Here is a 14,650-nt window from a genome sequence, read left to right as displayed (position 1 = left end):
GACTTGTTAAATAAATGTCAAAAGCTATAAAGAGGTTAACTGATAGTAAAGCATGGTGCAACTGTCTTTGTGAATGCAGTAAGTTAATGAGAAGAAACAAAAGTAAAACAGTGCACGCATTAACAATTAGACTACAGCTATGACTAGAAGTGTAACGGGGATGGTGCCATAACAGTGCTTTCACTTTAATTAGACATCTCGATTACACTTAATAGACATCTTGGTGCTCATACTGACACTGTAGCCAGCGCGTGCACACACGTAAGCGAATGCATTCTAAGTTCTGTTACAGTGCCTCTTGCAGTCCTGGTATGCTTCACTGCATGGTATATATGCTTCACCGCATGACACACTAGTATTGCGACGGAGCGGAATCAAAAAGACCGATTATTACTATTACACTTTGAAAAACTATTTTTGTTGTGAACATAGAATTGCACAATATTCGAAACTACTAGTAAAGTTATGTCTCATATCTACCTTAAAGTACAAAAGCCTTCACTTAGGGGAGGAACAGTATTGTGCAACCCTTCATAGTCTCTACACTTGGTTGGATTTGCGACAGGCTACCACATGGACTAATAGAATGTTGCAGCAAACCTGCCATTTCATACAGTTCCTGATGCAATGAGCAGGTAATGGAGATATAAGGGCTACACTTCTTACAATGCATCATGTGCCACTTGCTTGCACAGAAATTGAGATGCTAAAATTCCAATTGGCATCTATAGGCATGTAGATTAGAAAATTGACAACTCACAGGCACCATCAAACTTGTGCTAAATTTCTTCATAACCCATAAATTCTAATCTTCTGCCTTTGATTTGAAGAAATGGAGATATAACCCAGTGTCTGCTCCTGAATGACAGCTTAGTAATATTCTTCAAAAGTTGTAGGTATTTTACTGCATGCCAAAATCATAGTAACGTTTTTTGTTTTAAAAAAAACGCACATGAGCTTATCACTGTTCCCCCTCCTAATCAATTAAAGTGAATGCCTTCCTTTGGATGCGTTACCCATTATTGATGTTTGGGCACCAACTGGTAATGGAAGCCGAGTGGCACTGGCTAGGTTAAATAAGCTAAAAGGTGGAAAAGTTGTATGTAGCCCTGATTGGATATCTTAAAAAGTTATTCACATTTCTAGATATACTTAGCACACTATAACAGCTGTATAATGCTAGACCTAAGCATTTAGGCAGAAGCTTTTTGGTGGCAAAGAAGTTTGAAAAGGAGGTAAGGGTCATGCATTGGTTGACAAAAGGAAAAACTGTAGTGTATAGGAAAAAAAATTTACTCTTCCCACTGCTGTAGAAAGCAGAGAGAACAGCTAGTGAAATCAAAGTACCTAACTTTCAAATCAACACTAAGAAGAATTAGTGGATATAGACAAGTTGTGTAATGCATAGTACTATAAATGCTGGTGTAAGTGTGTGATGGACGCATCTTTTCTCTGTTGATAGTGTTGAGTCAAACCTGTTCAGAATTGAGCTCATCACATTTTGTAAAGGAAAATGCTATCAAAACCTCGTACCAGATGTATTTGGCCCAAGTCAGCCATCTCTTCTTGCACCTCTGGCGCTGTGGAGATTGTCTGCGTCTCCTGCCCTACGTCTTCGTGCGAAGTGGATGGTCCTGCTTCGCACACAGATGAGGGTGCCAAGGTGGGGGCATGTGCAGTCAAAGGCATGAAAAAGCCTGCTGCTGGACAACGCTTTCCGAGGGCAAGCTGGCCAAGCTCTGTGCGGTCTCCAACTGTCAGCTCCGGGCTGTTCGGGAAAGCACCACCAAAGGCTTGTTGCACAGCAGCCTGGTGCTTACAGAAAGCACCCTGGTTCCCTGCCCTGCAGCTGCATAGCCCAATGTCCGCCCATACCTCATATGTCCCAGTTCCAGAAGAATTCGGAACATGGTAGCAATTTTGTTCTACTTCTAGAATTGATTTTGGGGGGGATTCCGGCATTTTTTGCAAAAGGTGCTCATAGCCAATTCGGTGGGTAGGTTCCCGATTGTGTGCGTGGCGCAGCAGCCGTGTTTCGAAATATTTCTCCCAATTAGTAATCACAAATTCAATTAAAGCTACTGCGTTGTAGGCTTTTGTTCTGTTTAGGATGATGTCCTTTAGAATACGGACAGAAGCCTCCGAATAGTTATTTGTGTTTTGGCCTCTTGTTAGCACACCAGTACGATACAAGAGCACCCACTCACATTGGCGCAAAAGAAACGTGTTCACTCTCTGAATATAGGGCATATGAGGCAGGGACTGAAGCTCTGCAATGGCTGTCTCCAGTTCGTGCTCCTCCTTTGCATAGAGAATCTGAAACACCAGTTCAAGCATGCATTTCTTTATTAGCATTTTGTTTTCAGCATATCTCGTTATCTGCTATTTCCATTTCTCTGTTAAAGCAGAGTTTTGCAACCATTAAAAAGTATAACTTTTCCAGAAAAGATTTCCACATGGAAAGAGTACAGTATCATGATATATTTCTTTTTCTTTTTTTCATTTCATTGCACGTGTCAGTGATAGCAGTAACTTTGCTTTCAGTATGACTTCTCTTCAGCTACATATTTTTTTTACTTTAAATAACTTGTATGCTGTGTTCCTTTTCTTCTGTTACTGTTAAAAAAGATTGCCAAATTTCATGCTAATTCGACACTACATGCACAGGCCTTTGGGAAAAGGCAGTAAAAGGTGCTGTGCTTTATTGGTTATAACTTATCAAAAAAGATATTTAAGTGTTGATAATGTCACCTGAAAAATAAATTATTAAAAGATAGTGGAAATTCAATATCCAATTCTTAGTGTAGGTTTGTTCTGTGCCTATCAGCATGGGTCATGTGGGCTCACTGCTTAGTCCCTCCAAGCATGCTCTTTTTCTGCCTTTTAATGGGAACCACATTTCTAATAAATAGTAGTTTTTCTAGTGATGTGTGTTTGTGAGTGCATGTGTGTGACATTCTTTTCTGTGCTATGCGTTCTGGTTCATGCTAGCCAAAGAAAAGTCATGGCCAAAATTTCCTGGCTGCTCTTATTAATCTCAATTGAAAGCTGTTCAGCTGAAAGTGCTTAGAGATAGCACTGCATGTGCGGAAGCATGAAAATAATTTTTGCAACTTTTCTGCTCTAATTATGAATAAATTACTTGGTGTGGAGAGACAGGATTGCTGCATTGTTTTGGTATTTAATTTGTATAAAGTATGCAGCAAACAAGAAAAAATGAAAATATATAAAAGGGTATGAACACACTAATAAGACTGTTGAGTTTAGAGTGACACAAGAGGCCTTCGCTAGAATCGGGATATTTGTTTTTGAAATAATTTACATTCTTACCTCAGACAGAGCTCCCATGAATGAGGAAATTATGTGAATGTGACAGACGTGACAGAGCAGTACAAGCATGACAAATTTGGATTAGCATGCTAGGTGGCATGAGGGTCCTCCCGTAGTCTGTTTTTGGTTGACTGTACATTACGGTGAAACAATGCCAACAGGAAATGTCTTGTCCTGTCCCGTTTTTCACATGTCCCGTCATCTGCACTGCTTCGCCATAGTGCTGTGCTGATTCTGTTTTGATATTATGCTATGGCTCTACATTGTAATTGGAGTGAGAGAGTGAACAAGGTAGTGCACATTGCCTCTGGGATGATGCATGCAATTAAGTCAGCTCACTTATTCCTACAGTAAGAAAGGGATGTAACCTATTCTTCCTTTTTCTTTTTTTTCACAGGCAAGTTGGATTGTGAGGTACATGAACGGCCTGTTACTTTTGACAAGTTTAGTTGCAAACAACTGCAATAAAGAAGCGCTAATAGATTGACCCCCAGCCGCAAAATATTGCATGGCATGCAACCACATGGCAAAATAGGCTTCTGCACCTTATAGCGGTGCACACTTGTTATTGACACTAATATTTCTGCATGTGCATCCTTCCACAACTGCAAACGTGAATATTTGGTGTTTTTGCTATGTGTGCTCGCAGTATGTCAGTTTGAGTGGGAGATGTCACTTATCTGTTTGTATTCTTGCAAGTTGGGTGGCTTAAGGAGTGAAACGAAGTTTGCGCTGTTCACAGGGCTTACACTCCATCACTGATGTGACAGCGCATATCATGTGTGTTCGGTGACGAGTGCGCAGCGGTTCTTCTTTCTTAATTTCACTTCTTTGTTGCCAAGCTCCATTTGTTCTTATTTTTGTCTGTGTATGTGTGTTTTCACATCTTTGAACATGCTAAAGGATTCGCAGTGGAAAAGAAAGACTAACCAAATCTTGTTGTAGTTTGCAAACACACTGTGCATACGCATCGTTTTATACTACTGCCTAGTCCCGTGACCCATCATAAGACTTGGTGTTCCATTGGCCCATGGTGCATTTCTGTGCATCATTCCTTTGTCTAATGCTACGCGGCATAGCACTTCACAACATGCAAAATACTACACACATTTCAAGGTGCATGTCACTTGAAGCAGGAATCCATGTTACATAGGCATCGTAGGGCAGTTGTTGGATAAAAGTTCTGTTTCCAAAATTTTGGTAATGTGAACAGTTCTCAGAAGTTCCGATAATGGTCTCATTGTTTGCTGTAGCTGCATAATGTTCAGTGTGCCGTATTTAATAAACCATGTTCAGTAAGCAAACTAAGGCCTCCTGACATCTAAGCATTCCGAGCCAATGTACACCTACCAGTCTAAGATAAAATTACAGCACAAAAAATATTTAAGCTGACCAAAACAATTTGACTTTATAAATACATAACTTCAGTAGTTCATAGTTTCATGCCAGAGGTTTTGATGACACTGCATCAAGTCTTCTTAAATATCTTAAATTTCTTGCTACTCAAAGGGCCCCTGAAACAATTTGGAGAAATATTGTAGATGCATAGGGTTCAGCTACAGTAGATTATTCGCATCACAATTCGTAGGAAGCGCCGCATGTTAAGATAGCTAGAGACGAGTACAAGTTACCCTCCTCCATAGTGATGCATTTTCTCCTCAACTTGTTCACCGAGTGATCGGGGCTAAGCTCCGCCTTCACTGGCTCTGCGTCATGATGACAGGTCATGTCATCTACTTCCATTTGTCTGGGAGCGAGCGCTCAAAGCCTCTCCAACCTCTCCGCCAGCTGCTTGGCAGTCGATCCCACGGTGTAAGCGAGAGCTATCGAAGCAGCGTGCGCTGCGAGCATTCTGTCGCAGCGCTGAACGTGTCTGCTATTTCGGTAACCGCAAGCGAGCTGAGCGTTTCAAAGGATGGGTGGAGGCATAAACTCAAGCTAATGAAAAAGCTTTGGCGTAGATGTATGTGAGTGGCCTGATTGGTCTGCATGGTCCAGCCACCTAGTGGTGCAGAGCTTAACCACCCAAAGAGCTAATATTGCTCCAACCAAGTGTAAAATGTCTTAAACATTTACAAAAACAATGTGTTCATGATTATGCTCCTGAGAAAAATTTACACCAGTATCAAAGTATAATAGACTTCGCTACAGCTACTGTCCTTGGTTCAACTTTTGCAACCAGGTGGCTTCACCGTGCAGACTATTCACATTTGCACTTCTGCTCATCCTGTAAAACGGCACAGTCAAATGGCTGGGTCCAGTCTGCTTGCGCTTGCATTTACCCAAATAATGGACACGCGAAACACTATTGTGGTAGTAATTCTCAGGCGTAAAGTGACGGCCACAAACGCGCAAAATGGCATTGATCGGATAGCAACAGTCTATGCACTGTAGCCACTCCGCTCGTCTGCTTCCTTGCATAGGGACACAAAGTTGCAGCTTGACGTATTGCCAGTTGCTAGGTTTGCGGCCCACAATGTGACAAGGGTGAACCATGGTGCTTGTGAAAGTAAAGATCGAGATCAACACTGACTGTGGGGCTCTTGTTGACACGGAGAACGTTGTAACAAAAGCAAACACTTGCTTTGTGCCACAAGTGCTTAAGTGTAGTGAGAAATTGTCCTGGTGCATTCTCTTTGAGTTACTTTCTTTTTATAGAAAAAAATTAATAACATTCCAATTAGTACAAACATTTGTTCACCATAAAGGTAGAAAAATTATAGATGATGCGCTCTAGGTAGCCTATGGGATAACTCACCACACTGCCATCATTAGGAAAACTTGCGTCAAATAGTCAGGGGTGGCTGAAAATTCAGCCGAGTGACATGGTGCGATTGGTAGCAATGTACGTTTTTAAAACCTTATAATAAATTACAGGCTTTACGCAGAGCACTTAGATATGTCAATTAACAATCATAAAGATCTACCCTAACAACTCAGTACAATTGTACAAAATCGTCAAAATCATTTTAGGGTCTTTTACTAATTAGTATCTAAGTATACGCAACGAAAGTATTAATTATCTGAAACTTTGCTCTACCTTCTGGAAAGCTGCCATGAGCTGACGTCTTTCTGCTTTCCCTATGCTGTTCTGTGCTGATTTGAGCCAGCGCCACTCCGCTTGCAACACATGAAAATGGCAGAGCAGCTGCCTGGCGGAGGGCCATACGTCACGCAGGGCATCTTTTTCCGCTCTGGCATTGTCCGTCATGAACGCACAGGGCACCTGCGTATCACAAAAATAGCGTCTGTTAGTAGTGTTATGCAGCACTTTTTTATATATTATGACCTATTATGCAGCAACAGCTCATTGGTCACTTTTCAGTGCAAGTCATAATGGGTACATATTGGTAAAAAGCATGCATGCACACGAGCGGTTATTTTTCATTCCTTAGCATGCTCTGTAACCACAGAATCATTGCCTGTGGTAAATTGAATGTTGCGCAACAGGTGCAGAGCCAAACAAAGGCACTTTTGACAAGAGTGCCGCCACCATCCTCTACTTTCCTCTAACAAAATGTTAGGATCATCCTAGCCCACAGAAGAAGACAGGCCATCAGTGAAGGGAGTCAGAGGCTTTAAGGAAACACAACAAAGAAAATGTGAGGACAGAAATGTAGCTGCAAATTGACCTGCCAGTATGCCACATTACCCCGACGTTCACACCTACGAGTACGTAGCTTTTTAAAATGTTTCTAACTGGTATGTTAGCTCATTTCTAGCTAGCAACATACGTAGGAACATTATCATGAAACAATGTTGTGCTTAGCACTGCGTCAACTACCCTTCTATTTATTTATTTACCTACTTCACTTTTGTACTTCTAATGCTATGCTTTATTTATGGCCTATTAAGCTTGGATGACAGTGTACGTTCACTGAACAATATGAACTCAAGATCATCACAATAATTCAAGCAGTATGTCGTTGCTGCCCCGATAGATGGATTGCCAAGTGTCCTTATAAACCTGTTGGCTGTAAAGAAACATGTAGTGCAGAGTAGGCTGCAGTTTCACTATTTTTTCTTTACAATGCTAATTCAAAGCTGAACAGTGAATAAAAGCAATAAATTAGATTATTCTTATAAAATATTACTTTAGAGCCTGCCTCCTCCCTCCCATTCCCTTTTGTTTCATTTATTTGTTGTAAAAAGTCTGGTTAGTGAAGGGGAAAATAAATTGACAAATATTTTGTATTTAATTTTGTGCCACTTTGTGGCTACAGTGACGGCATGGTATCAAATTGTATAGCTTTTTCGCCTTTGTGGAATAACACAAGGTGAAGTTTTTTGCCTGTTGACCCTGTAGGTACCTTGGGAGGCAGTGCAGCCCGTTAAGATCAAACAGGTCTATAAACTGAAGAAAAAGAAAAAGAACAGGGAATCGCAAGACTATGTCGCTGCTCCCTCTTCACTTTTTGCATTCCCTCGGGTCTGCTAAGGTGCAGCACATGCTAATAATGTTGTATTTGGTATTCGAAAAGGTCATTAACTCAATGTGATAAGTAATGATGTCATTATATGTGTTTTGGCATAACTATCTCTGCCGTTCTCATTATAGGCGCACATAATGTACCCAAGTCAGTGCAGTTCGTGCCCCTGCTACAATGTGCGAGTTCTGCTCCTGCTGTGTGCCGAGTCTGGTTGTCACACTCTGTTTCCCTTCAATGTTTGTTTGAGCTTTGGGACATCTTTGCCTTGTGGTTTTAAGGCTGTTCTGTTTTTAGCAGTTGCACATATACCAAAGCACTTGAACTGTTGTTACATGTTAGTCTCACATGTTTCTGTTGAATAGAAATGCTGAGGCAGCTGTCACCTTGCTCCATTCAAAGATACCTTATTGGCTATTCATACAGCTGCCTGGCAAGTGATGACTACCAGGTCTTGAGAGCAGTGCTTAAATTTTTTGAAAACTCGCATTTCAATATCACAGTTGCCTTGGATTTGCTTTGATATTGTTAGGCATAGAATGCTGTGAATAAAATATAAAAGGGTTTTACCTTGTTGTTGCCAAAGCATTTGGGATAGTTCTTCTCGAGGAGCTTGAAGGCAAGCCTGTAGGCTTCTCTGCTCTGACCGCGGTGTATAAGCACAGCTATAGGAACTGCACCTGCTTTGGTCGCTGTCAGAAGTATAGTAGCTGTATTCCCATCTACATCGCATGATGATGTCGAATCTACAAAAATGATGTTCTGGGCGGATTCCAGGTTCTGGGCACGGCGCATGATGGGCGTTATGACCAGTGCTGCCCAGCCACCATCTGATGTTTCACAAGTGCTGACGTCTGCTCCTGCATATTTGCCACAAAAGGTACAAAGTTAACGGGTACTAAGTTGTATTGATACAAGCAGAACATACAAGTTATGATGCCAATTTCGTTTTTTATCATAGGGAACTGCTGAAAGAATTTCTGCAACTTTTCTTTTGTGTCATTAGATACCAGTCAAATGTTTCTTTTTCTTTCTGCAGCATCAATTCTTCTAGTTAAGAAGAAATAAAATGCTGGTGTTTATCATATGCTGGCTAGATTTACACGGAATTCACAAGCGGTGTTTTACTGCAATATTTAGGTGAATCATACTAATACAAAAGCATTATGTGGCCCATTACACAAAAATGCATCAGCGTGACCGAAAGATGGTACCAAAAATGGCCAACGCTGCAAAGAGTAAAAATACATGCAAAAAGGCTTGGATTGATGTCACATTTGTGAGGAAGCTTCCTGTAAACAAGGTAAATTAATGGCTTTGAAAAGAACATTTTGTAACTTTCGGTCTGGGTGGGAATCGAACCCCGGGCTTCCGGGATGCGAGACAAGCATGCTTCCCCAACGCCACAGCGACTCCATGTTTCTGGCTGACTAAAGGTGTGCCTAGCGCATGCGTGATTGCACACGTCACGTCGTAGCCATTTGAGTGATTAAAGGTGTTTCACCAAAGGGACTATAATGCCAAAAGGACTATAATGCTTTTGCATTCCTAGACTTAGCAGTCTTCAGTGTGCCTGCCGAAATTTTCTCTTATTGCATTAGGAACAGTTCAGTATATTTTATGACTGCTAAGAAATCATTTTCATGAGGAGACTTACCTCCAGCTGCATATTCATCCACTTTCTCCAGCAGCTTTGCCACAGGATTCCCTGCTGGTCCATATTTAGCATTTCTCCACTCTTGATGCCAAAAGTAAACACTCTTCCTGTTAGGGTTTATGCTCCCATTGGCAAGAAGAAATGGGCCATCAGGCTTGGCGGACAGAAGTTGTTCATGACGCTGGATTGCCTCTGCCGGAGTCAGGCCCTCCTCAAAGTACTCTGAGAAGGCACTTCTTACTTCAGGGCTTGCACGTAGTAGACGGAGTGCATCAGCGGACTCAGTGCTGTGGTTGTGCCTCTCTCTCAACTTAACCACAGCAGGCAATGGTACTGCTTTACGCAAGAATTCATCATTTTTTTTTTGTGTCCTTGTTCACTTTTTTTATCTTAATGTCAACTCTTGCCTGGCAGTCAGTATTGCGTCCTGCTGCAGTTTTGTTGCGCTTACTATGCTGGCAATGCCAGACCTTGTGGTAGACCATCCTGCAGGTAAAATGTAATTACACATGTCAGTAATAAGCACAGATGTACTGGAAATATGAAAATGCTGTCCAGCACAAACCTGGTGCATGGTCACATTCAACCTGTCTAACATAAGTTTATTACTGGAAGTGAATTCAATAGCACTTGCCTCATTTCTAAGAATGCAAAATAGTGGCAACAAGGTACAGCTTAGTGGAGTTTGCCATACAATTTACCTGCTGCTGGAGCGTATAATCTGTTGCTTTTGATTACAAGTGCTCTAAACAAGTCTGTTCCAAAATAAGAAAACATTCTTGACATGTATAAAATTATGCAGGTCCCACACACTGTGGGAATCAATGTAAGCGAAGCTTTCCATGCTGGATGCTTTTATTGACGATAGTTAGCGGTGATGTTGACAGCTAAAGCTTTATTTCTTCAACATTTAGGCTAACACGAGAGTGGTCAGCTGATGCTCCACATTACCTTGCGTGCACCACTGCTGTTTGTCTGCGTAGTACACAGAACACATAGGGAGAGGTGTTTGCTTCAGGTGTTGTTGTGGGCCATATTTTATAACCTCTGAGCGAGTTCAGCGTTCTCATTCCCTCACTTTGCACATCGCATTCTGGCAAAAGTATTAAACTTGAATTGGATTATGGGGTTGTACGTGCCAAAACACACTAGGATTATGAGGCAAACCGTAGTGGCGGACTCCGCATTAATTTTGACACCGTGACATTCTTTAACGTATCCCAATATATAAGTGCACATGCACTTTCTATTTCGCCCCCGTCGAAATGTGGCTGTCGCGATTGGGATCAAATCCACGACGTCTAGCAATGCCATAGCCACAAAGGTAATGCGGTGGGCACAGAACTGTTGATTTGACGGTCGACTGCTTCCGTAGTGTCTCCTGGACCCTGCGGTGCACTTTAATTAATGCGGCTCTGCTTCTCCACGCCCTGCGTAAGTTGCCCACTTCACATATTTGCATGGCGTTTATTTTTCAGAAATAGCAGCAACGTACCTTGAACTTAAGCTTATTCTGTTTTCCCGCAACCCGACCACTGTCCTAAAGTAGTGGGGTTTCCTTGCCTACTCACGTCACCTCCTCCCCTCTCTCATATGGGAACTGACTCTTCTCCTCCTTCTCTCTACAATTCTGTGTTCCCTCTGGCCTGGCACGTTAGTAGGAAGGGAAGCACTGCAGTTTATGCAATGCTTCTGAGGGGAGTCAAATAATTACAGCTGTCAAGTGGCTAATGGGGCGCTGGCCAGGGAGCTCCAGAGGGCATTGTGCACATTCGACATGGTAGGGTGAAAACGAGTTTCTCCTGTGGCCATTCCTCTCTGACTCTTGCCCGTCATCTATATACAGGCTCTGATTCCCCCCCTCCGCCCACGCGCTGTGAACGACTGCAGCAGCCACAGTAGCCCACAGCAGCAGCAGCTGTGGGAAAGTCGAAGGAAGAGGCAAAGAAAGCTTCGCTTTAAAAAGCTGTCCTGAACAGGTGAACCACACTTTTCCGCTCATTGAAGAGGGAACCTCCAATTAAGATTCCTCACTTCCTCCAGAGGCTTTTGAATCCCATACTTCTTCTCATGCTTACTGAGACACTATAAGAGAGCCTGTGCTTAGAGAAAAGTGGTGCGTTTGTGGCATGGTTCCTTCGCATCAGTAATTGTCCTGTATCTCTGGTGTTACTATAGTCGCATTAAAAAAGTCAAGTGAAAAACATTCCTCTGACCATACTTTACAGCCACCAACTGATAACAAAGTCCCTCCTTGCCCTGGTGTAGGGCCCTGAAGTGTTAACGTTCAACTTTGAAACCAGCACTTCGAAATTTCATAGTTACAGCCACATTATCCTGGTATTGTGCTGATGTGCATGTGCACTGTTTATTGCAATTGAATGCCAGTCCTCACTCATGTAGACATATTGATTTAGTGTTTGCTTGAGATGGAACTGCAGTTAATAGTAATTGGCCGATTCCAAAAATCTTTCTGCGCGTGCGCCAAGCTGGCACGGCATGAGTCTCCCTTGCGATGGTTATCGTAACTAGACTTGGTTGGGAAACAATGCGAGACAACGCGGCCACGCGGCTACTCTGGACAGTGTTGCTACGGAAGTACTGGTGGTTGCTCTTCTGATTTTTTTTTCGAGTATACCGGTTAATTGTGTCACCTATGGGTACACGAACTACTGTGCAAATGGAAACTCGAGCTTCTTCCAATTTCCATCTGCAAAAATGTATGCGAAGATGGCTCTGTGGATATCTGCAGCGAGGCGTGCAAACCGGGACAGCTAACTGTGGCAGCCAGCAGAGCATTCTAGAATCTTCTGGGCGCACTTCATCACTGGCAAGTTTCCTTTAAAAAAAAAAAAAGAACTCCGAGTGACCATCGTATTGCAACCTCCTTCTCTCAAACGTACACCGGCCGCTGAAGCTGATAAATCATCCGGACTATGTGCCAACAGTGATCACGTACAGCAAGACTCCGGACGATGCTGCTGTACGTGAAACTTAAGTACACGAACGTGCTGTCGCAAAAAATTTGTATTGCTGCCCTGTGGGTCACGATGTTAAGTCACCATGCACAGGGACTGAAAGGTGTGTAGGATCCTGTCAGGGTGTTTATTCAAGTTCGTTCGGCTCTGAATTGTTCTGGGGCCGTCTATAGTTTGGCTGCCTCGTTACTATAGGCTCTTGCATAAGGTCTACAACACGTCATCGTGCCGACGTGAAGGTGGTTCATTGTCACGTCAGCTAGCTTTCTATCCACCGCTCATATTCTGCATGTTTTAACGTATGTACCATCATTGGCCGTGTTTAATATGTTTCCTTAGTATGCACACTGACAGGACAGCGCGAGCCGAACCCCCCTTCTCCCTTCATTCTTTCCCCCTTTTCTTTTTCTGCACGCGATTGCACTGTGCGCTGCCTTGAGTTGCACGCAGCCACACTGCTATTATTTTCTGATGTAAATGCAGCATGCGAGTTGTCTTATGAAGCCAATGCACTAAATTGTACAGTCAACTGTATTTGCTTGTAACAGAAACATATCATTACATTGCTGTGCAACAATGTCGTCCACTAGCACTTCCGCTTACTGAAAAGTTATCATGATCTGAGACTTAAAGGCAGCAAAAATGTGTTATTTTAATAGAGTAGTTAATGATGTGAGTGAGTATAAAGACATTTTTGACGTTGTTTTAACAATTTCTACAAGTATCTAAACGTTGCTTGGCCGTATATGGCATATCATGTTATGTATAAGCTGTACAGGAACTGCCAACACAGGTTCCAGTCATATACTACACCGACACCATGTATACACTGCCCGTCTTCATTGACGGCTTGCACATTGCCCGTACCAGTCAGTCCACCTTCTGAATCAGCTGTGGGGAAGCTTATAATTTGATTTGCCACGTAGCCTTCATCATGTAGCGCCCAGCCTCGATGCACCTGACGAACAGTTGAAGTGTTCGAGAAAAGATACCACCAAATGCCATCGTTCATTATGGAGCACTTCGAGAATCCCCGTTTGCACAAATGAGAGGGGTACATTGTCTTCTTAAATCATTACTCATGCACTGATTGAAAGCACTGAAACGACCCAGAAAGCAGGTTGTATCGATACACGGAGCACGAACTGTGTGGCACGAGATTCTCAGTTTTCCCTGCAGGTGGCGCTCACAATTTTGGAATCTGTCAATTACCTACAGTGTGGTGATGTGTTGCAGTACATATATGACGTCTCGTATATCGGCCATTAGTTCTATATAAAATCATGTTTTATATGAACGCAGTATATGTAGTGTAGATATCCCAAAATTGAAGCAAAATGTAAGGGTGTCACAGTTACTTTCATCATGCTGTGTAAAAATGTGCGAAGAGGTAGAAAAGTAACTGGGACATATCTGTATTTTGCCACACATATTAACTATGTATATCTGAAAAGTAGTGCTAATTAAAGAATGCGATGGAAATACAACTATATCTACAATAGGCCACAATTATTTGAATGTAGCATGAACCATGATGTCATGAATTAAATAGGTTTAGTTTACATTTGCAGAGGGGCTAAATTATAGGTGTAATGTTTTAAGTAACTAGTATCAGACACTTTAAGCATTGTAGATGCAGATAGCACTGTTTTGTCTCGTCCACGGAGGAAGGAAAACTAAGGAGAGGCCCTACCCCCTCCGCGCGCTTGGAGAAAAGTGTGGCGGAAATGACGTAGTAGGTTCTCATTTTTTTGCTGCTTTTTTATTTTTTTGTTGTATGGCCACGCCTTTTGGGCCACAATGGCGGCGTTGTTATGGTTTTGAGCGCTCACACGTGTTGCTCTGGTAGGTTTCGGGCCGTGGCAAAGGCGCTGAGTGGGCGGGTTTGCGTTAGTCACCGTGTCTTGTTGCGCTGTGTTACCTGCACCGTGCTCTGCCAGATGTTGCGCGAGCGCGCGCGCTCCGCGCGCGACACCACGCGCAGCGCGCCGTGGTTTCGCGAAAGACGTAAACAAGAGAGGAGGGTGGCCCAAAAGGCGGAGCATCGCCATGAGCAACGCCGAATTCCGGCTTCACTTTTGCTTCACAAAGAGTGACGTCAGGGCCTCTCCTTAGTTTCCTTCCTCCGTGGTCTCGTCAGTCATTTAGCTCGGAATACTGTCGTGCATGTACACAACCCTTAGTATCAAAAGAAAAAAAAAACTTGACCTGTTTACTGCACAGTACATACCACAAGAGCATGAACAGTAAGCTACATA

The 14,650-nt window shown here is 42.7% G+C and overlaps 1 long non-coding RNA gene across 4 annotated transcripts in view; it reads left to right on the top strand.

The window, feature by feature from the left end:
* Positions 1 to 14,650, top strand: part of LOC129384096 (uncharacterized) — a 32,924-nt gene that overhangs the window by 4,852 nt on the left and 13,422 nt on the right. For 3 of the 4 annotated variants that reach the window (XR_011895876.1, XR_011895877.1, XR_011895878.1), the window contains exons 2-3: positions 8,535 to 8,637; positions 11,261 to 11,393. This is a non-coding gene — a long non-coding RNA (uncharacterized lncRNA). The remainder of the gene's footprint in view (positions 1 to 8,534; positions 8,638 to 11,260; positions 11,394 to 14,650) is intronic. The other variant, XR_011895879.1, reaches the window with a different exon arrangement.

Source organism: Dermacentor andersoni, chromosome 7 (genome assembly GCF_023375885.2).
Source record: "Dermacentor andersoni chromosome 7, qqDerAnde1_hic_scaffold, whole genome shotgun sequence".
In the NCBI taxonomy this organism is placed as follows: domain Eukaryota; kingdom Metazoa; phylum Arthropoda; class Arachnida; order Ixodida; family Ixodidae; genus Dermacentor; species Dermacentor andersoni.
Note: the sequence above shows the minus strand (reverse complement) of the source record. Positions and strands in the feature narration are given on the sequence as shown.